This window comes from Artibeus jamaicensis, unplaced genomic scaffold (genome assembly GCF_021234435.1).
Source record: "Artibeus jamaicensis isolate MK-2021 breed Jamaican fruit bat unplaced genomic scaffold, CSHL_Jam_final contig_1803, whole genome shotgun sequence".
NCBI lineage: Eukaryota > Metazoa > Chordata > Mammalia > Chiroptera > Phyllostomidae > Artibeus > Artibeus jamaicensis.
This window is the reverse complement of record NW_026521356.1, coordinates 3,665,001-3,691,730: the sequence shown is the minus strand read 5'-3', so window position 1 is coordinate 3,691,730 and position 26,730 is coordinate 3,665,001. Positions and strand designations below refer to the sequence as shown.

At 37.6% G+C, this 26,730-nt stretch overlaps 1 protein-coding gene across 2 annotated transcripts in view; it reads left to right on the top strand.

Moving 5' to 3' along the window:
- ZFAND3 (zinc finger AN1-type containing 3) overlaps window positions 1–26,730 on the top strand; it is a 348,618-nt gene that overhangs the window by 169,556 nt on the left and 152,332 nt on the right. The gene's annotated exons all lie outside the window — the stretch shown is intronic.

Genomic DNA, 26,730 nt, shown 5'->3' with positions numbered 1-26,730 from the left:
TAATAGTTTTGATACTGCTATACATGTATACTGGAATTGAACAGTTAAGTAAATGAATGGTGGCTGGTCAAAGTCAGTTTTGCAATATTTGAGTGGGAGTTCACAGATAAGCAAGGGATGGAGATTAGAATGATCTTTATGGCAGTGCAGGGGTGTCAAACTCATTTTCACTGGGGGCCACATCAGCCTCGAGGTTGCCTTCAAAGGGCCGAAATAATTTTAGGACTGTATAAATGCAACTACTCCTTCATTGTTAAGAAGTTGAAATTACATTCGGCTGTTTGAAGGCAAGCACAAGGCTGATGTGACCCCCAGTGAAAATGAGTTTGGCACTTCTGTGGTAATGGGTTATAGTTGGAGATACCAGTAAGAACTCATTACAGATACAGATTATTACAGATACAAGTGGTTATATACAGGAATACTTACAGATGTATATACACATAGGTTGGTACACACACAAATATTTCCTTAGTCAGTGGAGGGGGCCTACAAGCAGTGACAGCCCAGTAGTGTCAAGTATTCTCCAATACATAGAACCAGGGTTCCTGGAGAAATAGCAAGTTCTAGGGCTGAGGCAGGAAATATACAAGTAAAAGATGAACTTGTATATTTGAACATATGATGAACTCGATATTGTAGTAGCAGAAAGTAAAGGAAGTGATTAAAGAAAAAGAAGATGGGAATGCCAAAGGCACATAAAAGCCAACTAAAAAGAGCTCCCCAGTAGCCGAAGCTGGAACAGTTTGAGCAACAAATTAAGTAGTAATGGATTATAACCCAAAGTATAAAGCACCTATGAGTCCATAGTAATATAATTAGTATTTGATTAAATACATAAAAATGGGAGAAGAGATGAATTTGTTGTGTAGAAGAATTCCAAATTGTTTATGGAGATATTCCTCCCTCAGGGAAGGGGAACCTAGGCCTTCACCCCTTAAGTGTAGGCTGTGAGCAGTGAGTTCCTTCCAAAGAGTAATATGGAAAGCTGGGGGAAGAGTACCTTTAAAATGAAGATACCTGATAAGCACTTCCTCAGCCCAGGTAATCACCGTCAGTAGTGATTATTCATGTTGATGGCATGTACCCTTGATATGATGTGACGAGAATGGCACTCTATGGTCTTTATCCTCTAAACCCATAAACCCAGTGTAAATATGAGTAAAACATCAGATGAACCAGAATTGATGGCTGTTCTACAAAATACCTGACTAGTACTCTTCATAACTGTCAAAGTCAGGAAAAAACAGAAAAACTGTGAGATACTGTCAGAGCTAAGAATAACCAAGGAGGACCTGATGATAAAATGTAATGCGTTTTCCTGAATGGATTCTGGAACAGAGCAAGGAATTAGTAAAAACTAAGGAAATATGAATGAAGTATGGACTAAACATTAATAGGGTATCAGTATTGGTTTATTAATTGTAACAAATCATACTAATGTATGGTATTAATGATGGGGTATTGGCTTCCGAGTATATAGGAACACTTGATACAATCTTAGTACCTTTTCTATAAATCTAAAACTATAAAAATAAAACTAATTTTTTAAAAAGAAAATACTACTTAGTGGCACACAGCTAGAATTGCTTGTATTTATCTCCTGATGAAATTTAAAAAATTTTGTAATAAAAGCAAGTTCAGATAAACCAAAAAGCTTTCTGTGTTGATCCTAGAGGTTCCAGTATGAAAACTGGCTTGATTCTTATACTTAACACTTTAAGAGCCCAGCAGCTTCTGTAATTTATTATAAGCTCTTTTTCATCTAATTCTGAAATTGAGTAGTAGAAACTGGTGTTCCTGAACTCTCCAAAAAATGTTTATGGGAAAGTGAAATGTCTATAAATCCTGACTTTGGGTTGTGCTTACTTTCTACTTTGTGTCATAATTCTTTGTATATTTATATTAGTAGAAGTAGTCATAAATTTAAAAAATATATACACTGAGTCTTCTTCTGATGCACCAGATAAAGCTCAAAGTTTGCTCTAATTACACTCAGGAGAACATGTTGAAGATATAGGGTAATTTAGAAATGCAAGAATACCTATGTAATCTCTGAAATAAACTGGAAAGAATTTTAATTCATCTGTATTCAATGCTGTTTGAATAAATCATACTCTCTTGACCTGGAGAGGTTAGTACCAACTTTGAAGTTGAATAATATTCTTAATCCCCTAGAAACAATTCAGTTATTTCTGAAACTAGTTCACTCTTCCCTTCATCATGAGTCCATTTTTACTAGTGTTTGCCCTTCTTGAATGTACAGAGTGCCCCTGAAACTGTAGTAGGTCTGAGAACTAACGGGCTGATACAACTGTATCTTGTGAGAGACAGTCTGTGTTCTGTTACAAATTGTCTTCATCCTGTTGTCCTTTCCTGCTCAATTTATTTTGTGTTTCTCTGATCTTTCCACAAAGCAGAGCAACATAAACTATATTAGAATCTTATCTTTCAGTGGGCTTTTGACCAGAGGTTCAGAGCTCCAGATTTTGGAGAGTATAGTATAGTATTGCTTTTTGTGCCATTAAATTATAAGCTTGATATTTTCTTTTTTAACCATTAATTTTTTTCCATGGTTATAGTTAAATGTGGGGGGGCTCCATCCTCAGGCACTGCTGGCCCCCCCTCCCCCCCCCAGCCACCACAGATGAGAATAAGTCTACCAAGACATGATCTGCTTGGGGAGGAAAGATGGCTGATCTCTCAAAGGAGAAGGGCTAAGAGCCTTTTCCTCAATGGACTTTTATTGGGTTCATTTTGTACAGGAATACAGGTAAAGCTGATTAATCATTGTCAAGCAATAAGGATCAAACAGTAGATAACAAAGAACTCTGAGGGCCTATTTTGAGTTAGGGTCAGATAGCTAAAGATATATAAAACTTTGAGGAACAAACTCACTTCTTGCTTGGACCCTTATTTAATTGAGAGTATTCTTAGCAAAGCAGGTTTCACAGGATTTTACATATTCTTTCTTAGGCCTGATTGCCTTAGGGAACCCACCCTTTCCAGCACAGGGTGGTATCTACCCACCAGCATTGTTTTAGGATTAAGTCAGGCAGCCAAGAAATTTGGAGACAGAATGAGGACTCAGGCTATGTCATAGCTGAGGGGCGGGGGGTCTGTCACCCCCTTTTACTGTAGCCCCCCAAGTCCTTCCCTGGGACCTCCACATGATCATGCCTGTCTTAGGTTGTTATCCCCTTGGGGAATCTTACCTGTCATTGGCTAACTGATTAAGCATTGGGGGCCAGTTATGGATGAAGTAAAAGGGCCTGAGGCAGCACCCCTGCCATGGAGATAAGCTTTGTCTCCTTAGTGGCTTATTGTCTGAAGGTCACTCACTCAGCCTTAGCCATGGGGGTGGGGGGTGGTTACAGCTCCTGAAACCAGGCAGGGCAGTTCCCAACAGGTAAATATCCTAAATTTGTATGATATAATTGGTGTAGTGAGATGTCCGATTTATGTAGTTTTAGAAAACCTTTTTTAGTTCGTGAATAAGCACATATTTGCACGTTCCAATAGCTCCTAGTAAGCTCTCTAGATAAAGTCAAAGGAATAAAAGTAAAGATAATATCTTTGTCCTTGGGAATAAAAACTAGTTTCACACAAAAGAAAGGAGCTTTGGTTGTTGGCCTGAGTTGTTCTCAATCTTTTTCTTTCAGTCTAAATACTGATACATTGAGTGAGTACTAAATTTAACAATTATGTGCTACCTTTTTGCTTGATTCTCTGATTATTGTTTCAGTTTTCTCATTATTTGAAATGTAGATGAGAAGAGTTTCCAAACTTCCTGAAATTTTAGGGTTCAAGTTCTATGAGCTTTGAATCTTCACTTTAGATTTTAATTAAAGTGGCTAAAATTGTACTGGGCTTCCACTATTTCTCCATTGAAATCATTGACATACTAAAGTGAAAATAAAACTAATTCAGAGATCAAATTGTTCAGTGATCAAAAGGAAGTAGTTTGATTATATTTGATTAGTTAACTTTATTTCATTTTATTTTTAATGCTGTATTTATTTTTAAAGAGGGAGAGAAGCACTGATGTACAACAGATACCTTGATTGATTGCCTTTTGCATGCCCCCAACCGGGGACCTGGCCCTCAACCCAGGCATGTGTCCTTGACTGGGAATCAAACTGGCAACTTTTCAGTCCACAGGCTGGTGCTCAGTCCTCTGAGCCACACCAGCTAGAGCTAATTAACTTGCTTTTAGTATCCTTGAAGGTGAGATGCTGGAATATTTGACCCAGTGGCTAGCAGGTAATAGACAGTGGTTGTTCACTAAAAAGTACCCACATTTTATGACCCACATCTTTGGTCTGTAGTTGTCAGATAAGGACAGACTGAGCTAATTTATTGTCTTACTAGAAGGATATATGTTTTCACGAGTGAAAATACATCAAATGTGAACATTTTAAATAAAAGAAGCCCCAGAAGCTTTGTCCAATTAATAAAAAGCATGAGTTACAGAATATTTTTTTTTAAAGGGGATGTGATTTTCTTTTAAAGTACAAAATACAGTACTATCAGAATATCTGTGTTAATAAGCCAGTATAAACATAAACTAGGTTTGGTTCAACAATAAACACTTTCTCAGCTCTATAAAGACATGAGTAATATCCTCAGGAAGCTTAGAGTCTAGTTCTGAATTATACAGTTGCATTTTAACTTGACTTATAATTACTAAATCTTTTGTATTATATTTGCTTATAAATGAGAATGAATGAAATGTGAGTAAATGAACTTGTACTGTTGAAAGCTAGGCAGACAGAATCTTAAGGTTCCTGTTTATATCTCTCTACTCTCTTTCCTCAGGGTACAACCTATTACTTTGGTTCTTTACTCTAGCCATCATTTTCTGTATTCTGAATGAAAACATTCTAATTTATGTTTTCTCTAAGGCTGTACTATTGAATGATGGCAGCTTACTTTTTCTTCCTCACAGTTTTACTCATTACTTTTTCAATATTTAATATCAGACCAAAGGATTACCCAGGCTCATCATTCAGCTTTCTGGGGTCAGCATTTTTAAGTTTTAAAGTGGTCCCTTAGAGCAGTGTTATAGTACTGTGTTTCAAAAGTTTGGTAACAGGATTTGGTTGTGTAGCAGATGGGGAGAGGCTACTATGGCAGGAGCTTCAAATTAATGTCCTGAAACTTGGGTATATACAGTTTAGGATCTTGTGGTTATAGAAAACTTTTGTGTATTATGAAGTTGATTTCTGTTAGTACATATTTGGTAGAATCTTAGCAAAGGGGAAATCAGGTTTCCATCATGTTAGCTCTCAGTATTATATTGCCTGCCTTGTAGATGTGTTCAGTGTTCTTTCTGTGTTGGATTCCTTTCCTTCTTTTCTCTTTCCCTTCTTCCGTCTTCGCCCCTCCCACCTTTTGCATTTGTTGGGGTTGCACTATGACAGCAATATTCTGATTAAGGCAATGAACTATTATTATTAATGCGAAAACTTTGTTTTTGACAAGAATAGTTTTGTTCAGATGAAAGTGAATGATATTAAATGTAACAGATTTTTCATTTGTACTTTTGATGCTATAACTCTAGATTTTGAATATTTGAATGTGTGACATATAAATTTATAACCTTTGAACTTAACTTTTTAGTCCAACACACAATGTTATTGTAAAATAGGAATGGGTTGGGAAAAATGAAATCCCAGTGATAGTTTTCAACCTTTATTTTTAACCATTTAAAGTTAAAATGCTCATCTCTTCCATTAAATGTCCAGCCATATAACAGATGTGGTAAAGATATGCCAGATTGGAAAAAATAAAGTGGCAGTTCTTTTGGGGGGCTCAGGCAATAATCAGCCCGGCCGTACACAAAGTCTGTAAAATACAGATATTGAACTAGAAAATCATTATTATCTTCTCTAGCTATGAAAGTTAGTGATTTTCTTGGCATCAGAAATTAGTGGAAGTGTATGTAAATTGTGAAATGCTAAGCCTGTAACAAAAGGAGATAGTTGGTCTTCAGTGAGATGATCAGCTTCTGAAAGAGCAGTGGCTTTGAAGTTTTTATATGAGGAAGATAGAAAATGAGAGTCTGCCCAGCAGATTTGCAGAGAATCTTTGATAAATTTCTTTAGTGCTATTTCAAACCCCAGGAGCTCCATATAAGATACCTTTATTTTGGGCTCTCTTATGGACATATTATATATAGCTACTCTCACTGGATAGATCTTTCTAAGCATTTTTTTTTTAAAGAGTGCTGAACTCTCAAAGATGGGGTTTAATATCTTTACCAATAGATGGCAGACATTGACAGATGGTTTCTAAGCATAATTCCTTACAATCAAACTTTAATTTCTTTATAGTGTCAGTGTATAAAATGAGTATAGGTATATATTATTACACTTTTCAATAAGAACTAACAGTTGATTGCCAAAAATACTTTTAATAGCACCCAACTTTTCTAGATCAGAATCACAGAGTGTAGTAGAAAAAGTTCTGAAACAAGATTTACAAGTCTCCAGCCTTCTCTCAGTTTTGGGCCCTTGGGCAAGTAATTTAACTACTCTGAAAGACAGTTACTTTTTTGTAGAATGATAATACTACTACTACCTATTCCATTCATATCATATAATTCCTATGAGAATAAAATATGATGTATATTGAAGTATTTTGAAAATATACTTAAATAATTCTTGGCCATGGTACTGTCATAAGCCCATTGTTTGGGAAGGGAGAAGAACCAGTAGTTTAAAATTGTTCATGAAACTAGTTTCTACTCTCTTTTATTTTAGAATTAATGAAATCGAAATCCCTCTCACGTAGCTAGTGAGTTGTAGATTCAGGTCAGTTACTCTTACTCACTACATTGATCTTTTTTCCCTTTAGATTCAAAATCAGTCATGCACTTCTCATGGTCTTTGGTGGGGGGAGGGAAGGGGAAGGAGAAGAAAGGAAGGGATAAAGCAAGTTTTGTAACTTTGTATACTTTTTAGACAAAAATATTTAACATAGATTTCTGAAAGGATAATTATAACTGTGTCACTGAAGTCAAAGATGTAGTCTAAATTTTAACAGGCAAGTACCAGTCTTACTAAGTCTGACCCTCTTGGTACTGTGTGATGGTGAGAGTTTAAGTCTGCGGCCATTTTAGGGTTTTGTGTAGAATCCAGTAAAAACTATGTGCTTTTTTATTTGATTCTGAATAAGTCATGATCATGTATATTCTCACAGATGTGATGGAATTATTTATTATAAGAAGTAGAAAACAGTGTTGACAGAGCTATCTTTCTCTAAGCACCATTGAAATCAGAGTAATTTTTCTTCCTTTGCCAGTTATGATAAATAACTTTCCATTTATCCAGTGTTATACAAGAATATGAATACATTAAATAAAATAATCACTTTTCTTATAATGATGGATTTTTAAAAATCTTTTTAATTATTATACAGTTATTATATTCTGCATAGTTAATAATGTGTGACTTACCAAGGGAGGATATTACAGCTGAAAAGTCTTAATTTAATCAGGTCTCTAGAACAAGATAGGTTTCAAAATATTACGGTGGTTTTACAGTTTTTTGCTATGTATGAGGTAAAGTAGACTGCTTGGCTGTTACCAGTCTGCACTAAACTGAATGTACAGTTCAGGGCACGTGAGCATATACACACATTTGGCGGACTTATTAAACCCATAATTCTGGTCCTTTGAAAGCCCTTAAAAAAGTTATTAATTAGGCAGTCACAGATTATTGAACCAGAAGAGTCATCTCGTGGTATAGTAAATGAACTCAGATGAAGATAGAGCCAGCTAGCTTCAGCAGCTGTCCCCTACATGATGTAGCTGTGAGGCTCACATTGAAGATGTATATAATATGGGTTACTTTTACTTTGGTTTTCTGTGGTGACAGCTTCAACATGCATTATGCCTCAGAGAAAGGTCATCATCTTCCCATTATGACACATGGTATACCATTTATATATATCGTCTTTTGTGAGCAAAGGAATTGGAGAAAGTGCATTTAATGGACCTGAGGTAATGTTTAATAACAGAAGATATAAGTTAAATTGACCACCTCATGTGTGTCTCCTCTACATTTAATAGAGTATAAGAGTAGAGCAGTAGAGTGTGAGGTGGTGAAAATTTTCACAGTAATTTTATTTCACGTTTAACAATTCTAATTTTTAAAATACACGTCATGTGAAATTTGCTTAAGGGGCTATTCTTTTAAAGTTACCTTCTTTAAGAACTTCACTGTTAGTGCTTTGTCCGCATTCAGTGTTATAAATGCAAAATAAGCTGCTAGCACCTGCCTAAAGCATCTTCCTTCTGTTATGAATAACACAGGGTGCAAAACTCACCCACATACTTAGTGCAAAAAAAAAAAAAGAAAAGAAACATGCATAACACTGACATGTACTCAGCCTGCAGAGCAGAGGATGAGATTTTTTTTGACTGATGGTTTTGTCAGCTCTGGATTGTTCAGAGAGGAGGGAGGAATGAAAGGTATAGATTTCTTGAAATAAAAGGCTGCCAGAGTTCCAAGGACCTGAGGAATTGTCTCATGTAGTGTGCCTAAGTATTTAACACCTCCCCCCAAGAAATCCAGAATCACTTGAAGTTGGCACACCTCCTTTAGTAAATAATGTCACAACCTGGCAGTTGGAGGGGAGGACTTTAAAGTGCCAGAAGGGATTCTCATTGTTCCTGCACTTACACCTATGAGTATACCTATTCCCTCTATTGAGAGTACAGCATCCCCTGATCCTAGAGAATGGAGAGGTATGGAGGAGTTATTTGAATTTGGATCACATTAAGTTGTTTTAAAAAATTTAAAAAAGAGAAGGAAAAATGACTGGTATGTGTTTGCCAGCTTTTATGCAGTTGGACATCTAAAGAGAAAGTCATCAAGATAGAGTTACAAGTAAAGTAAATTATAGCAGGCATCCAGGTAATAATGGTAGAATATGTTTACCTTTATGAAAAACTGATATTGTCCTCACTCATTTAACTGAAAAATTTCAACGCCTGGTTCAGGATTGGCCTAGGATTTAGGAGTTACTAATCAAGTGATATAATTAACTTGAACAATACTATGACAGTTTAAAATAAAAAATTATGATGTTAGCCTATTGCAGCTCAAAGTTAATTCTTGTCTGATGGTAAGCACTGCTGCAGAATATTTTTAATTAATTTTAGATTCAGCAATTATAGAGAGGCTTATAGAAAATTTTAAGACAACTGAGAAAGCAACTCAAATCAATTTTGGTAGGTGCCCCTGAAGGTGGATGATGTATATCGCCATGCTGAATTACTATATATACAAATAACAGTTTTCTTAGGATTGTGGAATATATACACTGAAATCTTGAAGAATATTTTAGGGCCTTGCTACTGTAGGAGGGTGCAGCCAGCGGGCCCCCAAAAGAAGGATTTGTAATGGGGTCCAGAACTCAGGCTGTCCAGGAAATATTAAAAACATGGGATGTCCTCACCCCCACAAGTCTGAGCTGCGGGGTGGGATACATGGAACAGGGCCATTGAGTTGCTTTGCATACCAACAGCTTTGCAGATAACCTCTGGCATGTTCTTTTAAAATATCTATAACCTTTAACTGGTTTCATAGATATGTTAAATAGGAGAAGGGAGTGACTTCCACCTAAGGTGTGACTGGGAGGCAACTCCCCTGCCCCTGTTACAGCACCTGTGTGAGAGCTTGGAGATGATTGGCTCCACGTCACAGGGCCATGCCTGCCCAGATTCACTATGGTAGCCCAGTAAAGCTGGAAGGATATGGGAGTCCTGGCAAGCGTAGCTGATTGTGGGAGGAGTCAGAAATGGGGCTACAGAGGGAGATTTAAACCCAGACGTGGCAGCCATGGAGAGAGAGAACCATGCTCTTTTGGTCGAATGGGGACTCTCAAAGCCATGTGAGAGAGAATCACCATGTAGCTTTAGCAAAGAACCACCACTCGGCTTTAGCAGAGAATCACCAGCATAGCTTCATGTGGCTTTAGCAGAGAGTCACCACCATGAAGAGCTATAATTTCTGGCGACGGGAAAGGTGAACCTAGTACACGGGGACCCCAGGAGAAGGAGGGGGTCCATTTGGTAACATTGTGGGACCCTCTTCCCTAATGGGCCAATCAGGGAAAGCTCTGGTTAGACTATGTGTGCAGTAGCTGTAAAGTAATGCAACTACTTGTACATGCACAGTAAAAGGCTGCCAAAACTAGCTAGGAAGGATCTGTCCTATGAGAATAGAGTCCCTCCAGCCTATGAGGTCAATCTCTGCTTGGAGTTGGCCTGCCCCTGTGTTCTGCTGTGAACTCTGGGTGTTCAGTTCAATTCTTTGTCCCTATCACCAAGAACCTGGTTACCTGTGCCCACCTGTGACACTACTCCACCCATAATCTAGGCACTAGCTATGTTAGTACTTGGGAGCTGCTGGAAATGAAGAATCTTGGGCCCCACCCTGGACCTGCTGAATCAGAACCTGCATTTTAACAAGATCTCTAGGTGATTCCCATGCATAACAAACTTGGATATTGCTTTCTGGTACCTTTCTGAAAGCTAGGGTTTTAATTAGGTAATTTCCACATGGCCTTTCCTTTGTTTTATCTAATTAACTGGTGTTATAAGTGAGGATTATTAGAGGAAATAGGTTGTTAAAAATAGCAACTAAGTGTAGCCCAAAAGTGTAGTACAGAGGGGTTTTAAGACCAACATTAATGATAATGACATAATTACCTTATCAATTAGATAAAAATTAGTATATCTAAAGGAATCGGAAGTTGTTTTTTTTTTAAATTTTTTTATTGATTATGCTGTTACAGTTGTTCTATTCCCCTCCACCCTACCCCCGGTCCCCACCATTACCCCCCCTTTAGTTTATGACCATGTGTCTCAAGTCCTTTAGATTCTATATTTCCCATGCTATTCTTGCCCCCCCCATCTATTTTCTATCTACTGTCTATGCTACTTATTTTCTGTACCTTCTCCCCCCTTCTCCTCCTCCCACTCCCCTGTTGCTGACCCTCCTTGAGATCTTCATTTCTATGTTTCCGCTCCTGATCTAGCTGTCCTCTTAGTTTGCTTTTGTTTTAGGTGTGGTTGTTAATAACTGTGAGTTTTCTGTCCTTTTACTGTTCATATTTTTTATCTTCTTTTTCTTAGATGAGTCCCTTTAACATTTCATATAATAAAGGTTTGGTGATGATGAACTCCTTGAATTTGACCTTATCTGAGGAGCAGTTTGTCTGTCCTTCCATTCTAAATGAAAGTTTTGCTGGATAGAGCAATCTTGGTTGTAGGTCTTTGGATTTCATGACTTGGAATACCTCTTTCCAGCCCCTTCTTTCCTGTAAGGTGTCTTTTGAGAAATCCGCTGACAGTCTGATGGGGACTCCTTTGTAGGTGACTGTCCCCTTAGCTCTTGATGCTTCTAGGATTCTCTCCTTCATTTTAATTTTGGCTAATGTAATGATGATGTGCCTTGGTGTGTTCCTTCTTGGGTCCAACTTCTTTGGGACTCTCTGAGCTTCCTGGATTTCCTGGAAGTCTATTTCCTTTGCCAGCTTGGGGAAATTCTTCTTTATGATTTGTTGAAATAAGTTTTCCACTTGTGGCCTATAATTCGGATGTTGGAGCATTTAAAGATGTCCTGGAGGTTCCTAAAACTCTCCTCATTTCTTTGAATTCTTGCTTCTTGACTATTTTCTGTTTGGCCATTATTTGCTTGCTTCTGGTCTACTCCATTGATTTGAGTCCCAGTTTCCTTTTCATTGCTATTGGTGTCCTGTGCAATTCCATTCATTTCAATTAGTTTCACCTTCATATATTTGTCTAATTTGTCGGTATAATCAACCAGTTCTGTGAGGATCCTGATCACCAATGTTTTAAACTGTGCGTCTGAGAGTTTTGCTATTTCTTCAACGCTTAGATTTATAGGCTCTGGGGCTTTGAGATCTTCTTGAGCCATTTTTGGTCTGTTCGTGACCTTTAAGTGTGAGGAGCGGTGCCTTGGACTCCCAGGTCACTGGGTTGTGACACTGTATGTGGGGGCGTGGTCAGAGCGGGGGAAATGGCAGCGCCCTCTGCTGTTTCACAACACTGGGTGTGGAGCAGAGCCTTAGGTGGTTCACCAGGGCCGGGCCACTCAGGCCGCTGGGTTATGACGCTGTATGTGGAGGTGGGGTCAGAGCAGGGAAATGGAGGCGCCCTCCCTGCCGCTTGCTGCGGGGACCCGCTGGGTTTCGGTCCAATCGCCCACTCCCTCGCTTGTGTATCCGCGCACAAATGCGCGACCACAGTCAAACCCGCAGCCCTGCTCCCTCGCTGTTTCCCCTGCGGTGGCTCGCTCGGTCGCTCGCTTGCTCCGTCTAAACCTGCGCCTGGATTCCGCGCACCTGGATCCGTCTGAACAAGTTTTCTTGTGCAACCCCGCTCTGCCAGCTGCTGGTTTCGCCCCTTACCGGTCAGGCTGAAGAATTTGTTGTTAACAGACTTCTGAAAAGTTCAGTTTTCTGTGTTCTGACTGTGTTTTCTTTTGCTAATATTTAGTTGTCTCTAAACTTGGTTGTTTGAGAAGGCACGCATATCCACCTATGCCTTCATCTTGGTGGAAGTCCTCTAGAAGTTGTTTTTAAGGCTTATCTTTTAAGGATTATTTTTTAAGTCAATTTTTTATAATTGGCTCAAGAGGGAATGGAAGGGACGAAGAAAGAAAAGGAGAGAAACATCAATCACTTGCCTCTTACATGCTCCCCGAATGGGGACTGAACCCACAACCCAGGCATGTGCCCTGACTAGGAATCAAACCGACGAAACTTTGGGTTTGTGGGATGATGCCCAACCAACTGAGCCACACTGAACAGTGTTTCAGGATTAGTTTTATTTTTAATAAAACCTAGGTAAAATTGCAAATAGAGGAACATTTTTAACAGGAAGAAATTCGTATTACAGTTTTTGAAATACACAGTGAAGAGCAGTGGAATTTTCTATGTTAGAAGATATTTGTTCCACCCTTCACCTCTCCTTCAGTCCAGCCAGCTTCAAAGCTGTGTTAACAGTGAATATTTTGAATGTGAGGACTCTGTTTTGTTTGGGTATGTCTTGCAATGGGGATATTCTCACTCTCTCCCTGTTTGTCCCTCTTCCCATCTCCCCATCTCCCCATCCCCCCTCACACTTTTTTTTTTTGCCCTCTTTTCAACAGATAGTTTCACTGTTAGTGTAAATTTAAACTTCATGGTGATAGTACTAAGATTCTTGAGAACTTGTCCAGTACTTGCACAAAGATTATTGTTCACTTTGAAAGGCACAGGTTTAAATATGATTTATAAGAATTACAGTGGGCCCTGGCTGGTGTGGCTTAGTGGATTAAGTGCCAGCCTTCGAAGCAAGGGGTGGCTGGTTCGATTCCCAGTCAGGGCACATGCCTGGGTTGTGGGCCAGGTCCCCAGTAGGGGGTGTGTGAGAGGCAACCACACATTGATATTTCTCTCTCTCTCTCTCTCCCTTCCCCTCTAAAAACAAACAAAATCTTAAAAAAAAATAACAACAATGGAATTTCTAGTAGTAGATATTTAAATAATATAACCATTCCTTTATGTTTGTATATAGGGTTCAGAGTCTTTAGTGCCCTGTAATTAAGAATTCCCTGAAGGATGCTTAACCTGCGAGTATATTGTTAAAAACTGACTCTTTTACTCCTGTACTAGAACTAGTTCCTTTATACTGGTTGTGAGTAAGCATTAAGTACCTGAATTGCCTTCTGTGGAAGAACTAAGTGATTGGAAGATCTGAGCATTAGGGAGTCTTCATTGTGTATCTTTTTATGCCTTTTGAATTTTGAGCCCTGTGAATGTGTTGCTAGTCAAATGAATAGTTACATAAGTGTGTGATTTGTGATGCTAGCACTTTCAAGTGAAAGGGAAGAAAATAGGAGGTTTTGGATGGCATCTTGACAAAAGATAAATACTTTTGGACATCCTTGGTGGTGGGGTTCTTCTCTTTCTCCTCTCTGCAGCAAGTAACTTCCAAAACACTGCTGGGTATCAGGTTAGGAAAGCCTATTGTTCATCTCCTACTTGTGGTCTTCTGTGTAAATATCCATCTGAAAATGATTATATCTGGAGAGATAAAACCATCTTCCAAATCTCACTCACATCTGTTAGTCTGCAAGAGCCTGCCAAAACTGTATCCTGCACTCACAGGGTTCTGCCACAATCTATAACATGAAGCCACCATCCAGATTTTGTCTTGAAAGTGAGTTTGGTTTAGCTACTTTTGGAGGGGGGTTCCAAAGAAATTCCTGGAGCAAATTGGGTCTCCTCCTTCCAACTATATTTACATAGCAACAGAGAGACCTTTGTTTTAATCTGGACATATTTTAAGGGAGCAGATGTTACGAATAGTAGTTATCAAAATGCCTTTAAAGATACAAACTGTGTGTAATCAGTCTCTAGAGTAGGGGTGTCAAATTCATTTTCACTGGGGGGACCACATCAGCCTTGCAGCTGCCTTCAATGGGCTGAATGTAGTTTTAGGACTGTATAAAGGTAACTAACTACTCCTTAACAGTTAAGCGAGAGTTTGGTGCTGCCACCAGATAGATACAAGGTGCCAGGCTGGATAAAACAAGGTGGAGGGCCAGATTTAGCCCTCGGGCCTTGTTTTTGCCACCTGTGCTCTAGAGTAACCATGGTAGTTATATTACCATCTCTGAAATAGATGAGTTCTCATCATTTGTTTAGGTCTTCCTGATGAAATTAGAATATTCAGGGGGAGGTTGGTGTGGAGAAAAAGTGTTACTTTGTTTAATTTCTGCCAGGTAACTGGCCATAATGGTACAGGCTGCTTCTGAACTCAAAGTGTCAGTATGTAACTGTAACTGGATTTTGAAAGTTTCTATATAATAGAATTATTTTAATTGGGCTAATTTAGGTTCAGTGGTGTGCCTTTACTTTTTCCTTTTTTAAAATGCTATTTTTAAATTTATTTAATTTTTAATCTTTATTGTATTTTTACATTACCATTTAGTCTTCTTATAACCCTCTCCCTCCAGCAATCACCACACTCTTGTCCATGTTTGTGAGTCCTTTTACCTTTTGCTCAGTCCCTTCACCCTCTCTCTTCCCTCTCCACTAGCTGTCATCCTGCTCTCCATCTGTGAGTCTGTCTCCATTTTCCTTGTTAGTTCAGTTTGTCCATTAGATTTTACATATGAGTGAAATCATATGGTGTTTGTCTTTCTCTGACTGACTTATTTCACTTAGCATAATGTTCTCCAGGTCCATCCATACTGTCCCAAAGGTTAAAGTTTTCTTCTTTTTTATGGCCGAGTAGTTTCCATTGTGTAAATGTCCCATAGTTGTTTTACTCACTCATCTATTCATGGATACTTGGGCTGCTTTCATATCTTGATCATTGTAAATAACACTGCAGTGAATATAGTGGTGCTTATGTTCTTTCAAATTAGTGCTTTGGGTTCCTTCAGATATATTCCCAGAAGTGGGATCACTGGTTCAAAAGGCAGATCCATTTTTAATTTTCTGAGGTATGTCCATGCTGCTTTTCACAACGGCTGCACTAGCCTGCATTCCCACCAACAGGGCAAAAAGGTTCCCCTTTCTCTACATACTCACCAACACATATTGTTTGTTGATTTATTGATAATACCCATTCTGACAGACGTGAAGTGGTATGTCATCATGGTTTTAATGTACATTTCTCTGATGTCTAGTGACAGTGAGCATCTTTTCATATGTCTCTTGTCCATCCGTATGTCCTCTTTGGAAGTGTCTATTCAGGTCTTTTGTCCAGTTTTTAATTGGGTTTGTTTTTATGGTGTTGAGTTTTGTAAGGTCATTATAAATTGTGGATTAACCCCTTATCAGATGCATCAGCAAATATGTTCTTCCATTCTGTGGGTTGTCTTTTTATTTTGTTGATGATTTCTTTTGCTCTGCAAAACTTTGTAGTTTGATGTAGCCCCATTTGTTTACTTTTTCTTTTGTTTCCCTTTCTTGGGGACATACATCCAATGAACTATTGCTATAAGCAATGTGCAAGATTTTGTTGCCTGTATTTTCTTCCAGGATTTTTTAATGATAATTATATTTTATTATTTTCTTAAGGATAAGTGATCCTATATATGTTTTCTCCTTCCTCCATGAATCTCATAGTACTATACCTGATTACTCTTCTTTCAACTTTCTCTTTGGAGTAGTTCAGTATTTCAGTACCAATTACAATACATATCAAAGTCTAGCTATATCTGAGTACAAGAAGAAAAAACCCCAATGTTTCTAAAATTAACTTGCTCTTACAAAATATCTCTGTGTTAAAGGTTCATTTTTTAAATAAAACTAATACATGCTATTTTTATCTTTTTTGGCCCTTTTTAATTTCATATTCTCTCTAAGCTTTTTTTTTTTTTAAAGATTTTATTTATTTATCTTTAGAGTGGGAGGGAAGGAGAGAGGGAGAGAAATATCAATGTATGGTTGCCTCTCGTGCGTCCCCTGCTGGGAACTGGCCTGCAACCTAGGCATGTGCCCTGACTGGGAATCGAACTGCAGTCCTTCAGCTTGCAGTCCCGCGCTCAATCCACTGAGCTACACCAGCCAGGGCTTCTCTAAGCTTTTAAAAATATTATTAATTATGCCATTACAGTTGTTCTATTCCCCCCTTCATTACCCTCCACCCTGCACACTCCCTCCCCCACCATTCCCCCCCCCTTTAGTTTATGACCACGTGTCTCAAGTTCTTTAGATTCTGTATTTCCCATACTATTCTTGCCCTCCCCGCTATTTTCTACCTACCTTCTATGCTACTTATTTTCTGTACCTTCTACCCCTCTCTCCTCCTCTCACTCCCCTGTTGCTAACCCTCCATCTGATCTCCATTTCTGTGGTTCTGTTCCTGTTCTAATTGTTTGCTTAGTTTGGTTTTGTTTTAGGTGTGGTTGTTAATAACTGTGAGTTTGCTGTCCTTTCACTGTTCATCTTTTTTATCTTCTTTGTCTTAGATAAGTCCCTTTAACATTTCATATAATAAGGGCTTGGTGATGATGAACTTCTTGAATTTGATCTTATCTGAGAAGCACTTTATCTGCCCTTCCATTCTAAATGAAAGCTTTGTTGGATAGAGCAATCTTGGATGTAGGTCTTTGGATTTCATGACTTGGAATACTTCTTTCCAGCCCCTTCTTGCTTGTAAGGTGTCTTTTGAGAAATCAGCTGACAGTCTGATGGGAAGTCCTTTGTAGGTGACTGTCTCCTTATCTCTTGCTGCTTCTAGAATTCTCTCCTTCATTTTAATCTTGGCTAATGTAATGATGATGCGTCTTGGTGTGTTCCTTCTTGGTTCCAACTTCTTTGGGACTCTCTGAGCTTCCTGGATTTCCTGGAAGTCTATTTCCTTTGCCAGCTTGGGGAAATTCTCCTTTATGATTTGTTCAAATAAGTTTTCCACTTGTGGCTGTTCCTCTTCCCCTTCTGGTACCCCTATAATTCGGAAGTTGGTGTGTTTAAAGATGTCCTGCAGATTCCTAAGCCTCTCCTCATTTTTTTGAGTTCTTGTTTCTTCATATTTTTCTGTTTGGTCATTTTTTTCTTCCTTCTGGTCCACTACTTTGATTTGAGTCCCAGTTTCCTTTCTGTTACTATTGGTTTCCTGTGTATTTTCCTTCATTTCAATGAGTTTAGCCTTCATATGTTCCTCTAATTTGTGACTAAAATCAGCCACTTTTGTGAGCATCCTGATCACCAGTGTTTTGAACTGTGCATCTGAAAGTTCGGCTATTTCTTCATCACTTAGATTTATTGGCTCTGGGGCTCTGAGTTGTTCTTGAGCCATGTTTTGATCTGTTTGTGCCTGCTATGTATGAGGAAAGGTGTCTTAGGTGTTCACCAGGGAGGGGCCACCCAGGTTGCTGGTTTGTGATGCTGTATTTGGGGCAGGGTCAGGGAGGGACAATGTCGGTTCCCTCTGCCGCTTCCTGCCACTGGGGCCTGCGCAGTCTGTCTCACTGCTAGCTCCTTCACCAGTTTATCTGTGTGCAAATGTGTGACCATGGTCAGCCCTCAGTGGGTCCGCCCGCTTCTCCACATCTGGGATCCACCCACGGCTGCTGGCGCACCTGGGTCGCATACCCGGGTCAGTCTAGTGGATCTTTCCTGCCCATCCCCTGCTCTGCTGCTGGCTCTACCCCTCTTACCAGTTTGGCTGAAGGGTTTGTTGTTGTCAGACTTCCACGTAGTTCAATTTTCTGTAATTTGGCTGCATTTTTGTTGCTAAAAATTTGTTGTTTTTAAACTTGGCTGTGTGAGAAGGTGCAGTGCTTCCACCTACACCTCCATCTTGGTGGAAGTCCTTCTTCCAGAATTTTTATGATTTGGGTCTAACGTTTAAGTCTTTAATCTATTTTGAATTTATTATTGTGTATGTTGAAAGGAGGTGGTCTGGTTTCATATTGTGCATGTATCATTTCAATTTTCCAAACACCATTTATTGAATAAATTGTCATTAGACTATTGTATGTACTTGCTTTCTCTCTGTCAGATGTTAATTGACTATCAAGGTGTGGCTTTATTTCTGGGCTCTCTGTTCTGTTCCATTGATCTTTGTGTCTGTTTTTATGCCAGTACCATGCTGTTTTGATTACTATGGCCTTATATTATAGTTCAATATTAGTTAGTGTGATTCCTCCAACTTTGTTCTTTCTCAGGATTGCTGTTGCTCTGTGGGGCCTTTAGTGGTCCCATATACATTTTTGATATATTTGTTCTACTTCTGTGAAATACATCATTGGAATCTTGATTGGAATTGCATTGAATGTATAGATTGGTTTGGATAGTGTGGACATTTTAATCATGTTAATTCTTCCATGAACATGTTACGTGTTTCCATTTATTTGTATCTCTTGTATTTCTTTTATCAGTATCTTATAATTTTCTGAGTTTAGCTCTCTTACATTCTTGGTTAGATTTATTCCTAGGTATTTTTTTTTAAAGCAATTGTGAATGGAATTATTTCCTTAATTTCCCTTTCTGTTAGTTCTTTATTAGCAGCATGTGAAAACACAAATGATTACTGGATATTAATTTTGTTATCATGCTACTTTGCTGAAGTCATCTATGATTTCTAGTGGTTTCTTGGTGGAATCTTTGGGTTTCTGTATGTATAGTGTCATGTCATCTGCAAATAAAGACAGTTTTCCTTCTTCCTTTCCAATTTGGATGCCTTTTATATTTTCTTCTTCTCTGATTGGTATGGGGAGGACTTCCAGCACTATTTTGAATAAGGGAGATGAAAGCAGATGTAGTTATCTTGTCCCTAGTCTTAAGGGGAATGCTTGTAGTTTTTGTCCATTGAATATGATGCTGGTAGTGGCTTTGTCATATATGGCCTTTGTTATGTTTAGGTATGGTCCCTCTAATCTCACTTTGCTGAGAGTTTTTATCATAAATAGGTAATGGATTTTATCAAATGGTTTTTCTGCATCTATTGATATGATCATGTGGTTTTTGTCCTTCATTTTGTTTATGGGGTGAATCACATTTATTGATTTGTGAATATTGTACCATCCTTGCATTCCTGGAATAAATCCCACTGGATCATGGTGGATGATCTTTTTTATGCATTGCTGTATTTGTTTTACTAATATTTTGTTGAGGATTTTATTTTAGCATCTATGTTCATCAGGGATATTGGCTTATAATTTTTCCTTTGTAGTGTCTTGATCTGGTTTTGAAATTAGGAAAATGCTGACCTCATAAAATCAGTTTGGGAGCCTTCCATATTCTTGTATTTTATGAAATAGTTTGAGAAGGAGAGGGATTAGTTCTTGGAAGTTTTGATGTAATTCATCTGTGAAGCCATGTGGTCCAGGGCTTTTGTTTGTTGGGAGTTTTTTGCTTACTGCTTCAGTTTTACTAGGTGTAATGTGTATTCAGATTGTCTGCTTCTTTCTGATTTATTTTTGGAAGAGTGTTTCCAGGCATATATTCATTTTTTTCAAGGTTGTCCAGTTTGTTTGCATATAGTTGTTCATAATATTTTAATACAGTCCCTTATATTTTTTTGGTGTCAGTTTTTATTTCTCCTCTTTCATTCTGACTTTATTTATTTGGGTCCTTTCTCCTTTTTTTTTATGAGACTGGTTAAAGGTTTGCCAATAGTGTTTATCTTTCCAAAGAACCAGCTCTTGAATTCATTGATCTTTTATAGCTTTTTTTTTAAGCATTTAACTCGTTTAATTCTGTTCTGATCTTTATTATTTCCTTCCTTCTATTCATTTTGGGCTTTGTTCCTATTCAAATTTCTTTTAAGTGTGAAGTTAGATTGTTTATTTGAACTTTTTCTTGTTTTTTGAGATAGGCCTGCAATGCTATGACTTTCGCTTTTAAGATTGCTTTCTCTGTGTCCCACAGGTTTTGGATTGTTGTGTTCTCATTTTCATTTGTTTCAAGGTGTTTGATTTCTTCTAGATTTCCTTGTTGACCCATTCATTGTTTAATACCATGTTATTTAACATCCATTGTTTATGTGTTTTTCAGTGTTCTTCTTGTGATTGATTTCTAGTTCCATAGCTTTATGGTCAGAGAAGATGCTTGATATGATTTCAGTCTTCTTGTTTTGTGTTCTAACACATGGTCTATCTTAGAAAATGTTCCATGTGCACCTGAAAGTATGTATATTCTACTCCTTTGGGTTGTTGATGTGCTCTGAAGGGATCAATTAAATCCATTCGACATAGTGTGTCGTTTAAGGCCGCTGTGTCCTTATTGATTTTCTGTCTGGAAGATCTATCCATTGATGTCAGTGGTGTGTTAAAATCCCCAACCTGACTCTATTTCTGTTGATCTCTCCCTTTTATGTACATCATGATTTGATGCAGATATTTAGGCGCTCAAATGGGTGGGTAAATGTTTACTTGGGTTATATCCTCTTGTTAGATTGTTCCCTTTACTTTGTCTCTTACTATATAGCCTTGGTTTTAAAGTATAATTAGTCATATATAACTATAATACCCCAACTTTTTTTCTTTCTATTTGAATGAAATACCTTTTCTGTTCCTTTAGTTTAGTCTGTGTGTATGTTTTGATCTGAGATGGGTCTCTGGGAGGCAGCATATGTATGAGTCTTGATTTCTTATCCATCAGACCCTGTGTCTTTTGGTTGGAGCATTTAAGTCATTTATATTTAAGATGGTTATTGATAAAATGTATTTATTGTTAGATTATTTTCTTCTGTTTTTTCCCTTTCACTGCCTCCTGTCTTCCTCCCCCTTCCTTCTTGTCTTCTTTTCCCTTCCCCTCCCCGTTAATACTTGTTACAAGTACTTGTTTTGTGTTAATAAACCCCTGTAGTTTTTTCTTGTCTTGGAAGCTCCTTATTTTTCTTTCAATTTTAAATGATAGCCTTGCTGGGTAAAGTAGCCTTGACTGTAGGCCCTTGCTTTTCATCACCTGGAATATTTCACACCACTCAGTTCTGGACGGAAATGTTTCTGTTGAGTAACCAGATAACAGTCTAGTTGGTGTTGCCCCGTGTGTAACTGCCTGCGTTTCTCTTATGGCTTAGGATTCTCTTCTTGTCTTTAAGCATTATCATTTTAATTATGGTTTGTCTTGGTGGAGACCTCTTTGGGACCAAGTTGTTTGTTCTGAATTCCTGGAGTTACGTAGTTGTTTTTTTTTTCCTTCACTAGACTAGGGAAGTTTTTCGGTCATTATTTCTTCAAACAGGTTCTGGATCCCTCTCTCACTCTCTTCTTCTGGTATACCCATGATGTGGATGTTGCTACATTTCATGTTGTCCAAAATATTTCTTAAGGTCTCCTCATTTTAAAAAATTTTTCTTTCTTTTTGCTGCTCTGCCTGGGTGGTTTTTTTTTTTCAGTCCTCTGCTTCATCTAACCTACTGTTTATTCTTTCCATTGTATTATTCATTTCTGACTGGTTCTTTTTAATGACTTTTTTCATGCTGTTGAGTATTCTTATAATCATTACTCTAAACTCTCTATCTTGATAACTTGTTTGCCTCCATTTCATGTAGTAGTTCTTCTGGAAAATCTTCTTGTTCATTCATTTGGGGCCTGTTTCTTTGTCTTCTCATTTTTGCTGCTGCTTTGTATTTTCTGGCTTAGTAGTTAAACCGATCAGTCACATAGCCTCCAGCTGTAATCAGCAGCCTGGCCTAAACACCACAGGGTCAGGCAGAGTAATTCCTACAAGCCTGGCTGTTGCTTCACCTCAGGCTGAAGCCCCTTGGGCTGATCCCTCTGCTTGAGAAAGATGGCTTCTGCAGTATGGGGAATGATTCAGCACAGGGTGCCTGTTCTTTAGTTCTCTCCCCCAGGCCACCAGCTCCAGATTCTCAAGTGTCTCTAGTCCACTCTGCCCTCCTTCTGTTGGAGCCCAGGGCCTGTGGCTGCAAATGTAATTTTGTGATTTGGCCCTTTAAGAGGCTCTCTGAGTTTCCAGGTGTCCCCTGGCAGATAGAAACCCTGCTGCTTTTCACAGGTGGTTATTATCTGGGTTCCTTCCAGTCTCTCTTGCTGTAGGCTAGGGAGCCCAGTGTGGGATTTAGACCCCTCTTCAGGGTAACCCCTAGCTGCTGAAATATCCCTCTGGAATTTCAGCTGCTACCCATGGGAGCCCAGCCAGTACTCTTGCACTTCCTCCTCACTCCCTATCAGTCTTATTGTGGTGAAGTGATTTCTTTTTTCTGTATATAGTTATAAGGCTTCTCTCTAGCTATGTTCAATTGGTTATTCAGGATGATTTCTCTACAGTTGACTGGTAATTCCAAATTGGTCCTGGGAGGAGGTTAGCATCGCTTCCCCTTACTCTTCCCCCATCTTAGATCTCACATGAGTATGTCTTTACTTTCATCTGAATCTGTTAGTCTTTTCATGCCTTCGTTAGAGCCTCAGTGGGAATGTAGTAATGGCAGACTGTAAAAAGCTCTAACTTTTCTGTTTTAGTTTGTTAATTTAGCTGAATTTTCTCTAAATACTTTGTATGCAGAATATGAAAGATAACTGGTGAATGCTTAATTACAAATTTGAATTTGAAAATAGATGTTTCCATAGGGCTGTGCTTTACATATCTAATATTTAGTTTGTGATTGTTTCAGAACCCTGAAAAGAAAGTAAATAAATTATCATTTATTCACTCAGGTAAAATCTGCAACTTGATACTGAAGCTTTCTTTTACCAGTTGAATTGAGTGTGAGTCACAACATTGGTATACTTGGTGTACCTATGATCATGTTTGGCTACTTTATAGTTATTTCAGAGTGGATTGAAAAAGCAGTTTCTATATGTATAAAGAATTATATACATATGTACATGATTTTAAAACTTTATACATATGTAAAGAATTTTGTACATATACACATGATTACATGATTATAAGATTACATGTAAAAATAAGATTACATGGTTACACGTAAATAATTACACCCTTTGTGAACTTCTAGGAAAGGTGATGTATGTAAAATCAGCATTGGATTAGAAATCTTTGTAGTCTTTACTGCATTTTTGCTGATAACCTTGACAAGTCACTTGCTGCACATCCTCTGTAAAAAGGAAAGTAGGCAATGTGTTATTTAAGGGCTCATAATACTGTATAATTATTTATCTAGTTTTATATAGTTCAGGGCAGTTTCATAGAATATGTAAATTAGCTAAAATACTTTAGTAGGTGGCTGAAAAAATTGATAATCATGAACTTGGAGAGGGGGGAGGAAAAAAACATCGGTATTAATAGTTTGAAGAAAAGCAACCAATTTTTATTTAGAATAGATGTTCAGAACCAGACTTGGAGGACCTTTAGGCATTCTTTCAGCATTTCTTCCTAAGCTTACTCTCCCAACCCTGAGCCAATGTATGTATGTTCTTTTCTTTCTGCCCCTCCACCTTCCTCCCCAGTGGTCTCTAAGGCTCCCTCTGACACCTATCTTTTTTTCAGTCATTAACCAGTGCCTTTAAGCTGCATTAAAGCTTTTCTGGTTCCAGTGTTGAGTTCTAACCTAACATGATAAACTATGTTGACTTTAAAAAAAAATAGCTTTATTGAGATATAATTTACATCCCATAATATTTACCCATTTAAAGTTTACAGTTTAGTAATTTTTAGTGTATTCACAAGAGATGTGTATCCATCACATAACCAGTCTAATTTTAGAACATTTTCCTTCCCCCCCCCAAAATTCTGTACCCATAAATGGTATTGATTTTATCATGCTTAATGTAGATAGTTAGCCACATATTTTGTACAGTAGTTGCAGACCCCTCGAACATTATTTAATAACTCAAAAGAGTGACTCTAGTGTCAGAGATTTTAGACATTGAGATAAGGGTACATTGAGATTTTAGACATTGAGATAAGAAACAGGTCATTTTGGTGTTGCATGTTGTGCCCTAGAGATGGAATAAATGGATTACTTCATTCCTCTTTTATGAAGATTTAGACCACATAGTTTTTGGGAAAGCTGGGCTTGTTTCTTAGAATTCCATGGCTAGCCAGTAAGGCATGAGAGAACGTTGATAAGGAGACATGTTCCATTCTTAGTAGATTTAGTCAGCAACTGAGACTAACTTATCTACATTGTGAATAGTGAAATCATTACCACTTGTGTGTGTACATATCTTACATATGTAGATCTTTACACGTAGGAACATATTAACATTCATTATGCATCTTTTAAAGGAGAAAAATTATATACCTATATGTATTGCCCTCATTTTGACTATTTCTGTGCATGCTTTGATTTATTAGTCTGTCATTCCCATTAAAATCAGTTTATTTTATAGGTTTTTAATGACATTTTAAATTATCTTTCTTTGAGTTGTAATTTCTTTAACATTTATTGATTTTAAGAGTGTACTTTGATGAGTTTTGACATATGTATACAGTTGTGTAATCAGCATTACAATCATGATATATATATATATATATCATATATAATTACAGTAACTATATATATATGTATGTATGTATGTGTGTGTGTGTGTGTGTGTGTGTGTGTGTGTGTGTGTATATCTCATTTTCATCATCCTGAAAGGTTCCCTTAAAACTCGTAGTCATCCTCTCCTTTGCCTCTGGTCCCTGACAGTCACTGACCTATTTTCTGTCACTAATGTTTTACTTTTTCTAAAAATTCATATCAGTGGAAGTGTATACAGTATTTAGTCTTGTGTCTGGTTTCTTTCACTTAGCATAATAGCTTGGGGACTGATTTATGTTGTTGCATTTTTCAGTAGTTTGTTCCTTTTCGTTGTTTTTCATTGTGTGGATTTACCACAGTTTGTTGAGTTGATGGACATTTGGGTTGCTTTTAGTTTTGGACTATTTTGAGTTAAGCTACTGTGAATATTTGAGTATAGGTTATTGTTTTGACATATGTTTTAATTTTTCTTGCATAAATACATGAGAGGCATTTCTGTATTATATGTAGAATAAAGTTCGGCATGTGTATGTTTAACTGTTTAAGAAACTGCTGAACTGTTAAGTGGCTATATACCATTTTGCATTCTCACCAGTAATGTATGAGAGTTCAAGTTGCTCCACAGCCCTGTCAACACTTGGTATTGTAAGTCTTTTCAAATGTTAGCCATTCAAGTGAAGGTGTGGTGATATCCCGTTAAGGTTTTAATTTGCATTTCCTTAAGGTTTGTTTTTAATGGATGTGGATGTATACTTTGTGGCATTTGTGTTAAAAGCACCAAATATGGTGAAGTCTTGTGTTTTTTTTTCTTTTTTAAGATTTTGTTATCATTTTGCTTTGTAACCCTTATGTTTTAAGAACATAATTATTGATGCTCAACAATTAGCAGTATAATTATTTTATATTTAATTGGTTTTCTTGGTTGTCTAGAAATTCGTTACAATTAAAATATGATCAGATTATATCATTAGGATAATTCTCTGTGATTGTACCTTATACCTTATGTAAATTTTCAAAATGGTTTTAACCTTTTTAACAGTTAATTAAGGGATACATAAGTACTCGTGAATCATGTCATTTACTTTTTTTGGTGAAACTGTAATATGAAAGCTGAAACTATAAAAGAAAAAATATTCTTAAGTTTTGGCATTTGATAGTTGGGATATAATAATAACTTTGAGGCAAATTCTGTAGAAGTATTCAGAATTGAGATTTTTGGCCTAGTATACTTCAGTACACTAAAGAGTTATTGGGCAGGCATTAGTGGAAGGCTGCTACATGCTGTATAATGTAAATTTCTCATCCCTATTGGGGATATTTTATCTTGTTAACCAAAAAGTGGAGGGAGACATTTGGTTAAGTATGTGAGCAGCCAAATTTGGTGTCTTAGTTGTTAACACTTTATTACTCTGAGGGAATTTCTCCTTTCTGTTTGAAACTAATTTTTACCCTTTATGTAATAAAAAGTGTTAGGGTCCAGAAATTCTAACTTGAGTGTCAGTCAATAAAGAGCCTTTGAGAAAGTAGGGGCGGGTATGGATGGTATCAGACTTGGCCACCCTCTAGTGGCTGCTGTGGTCATATTGCAACTTTAACTGATCCTCTTTTCGTGTAAATCTGGAAGGGTAACAATGGCTGAGTGGTTTGTTGTTGTTTCTACAGAATTCTTTCTTTTGTACCACATCGTAAAATATCTAGACTTTAGTATGGAGTTTTTTAAATATCAATGTTAGCTATTTGGGTAGTATGATTATGGATGACTTCATTTTCATAATTACACTTTTTTGTATTTTCTG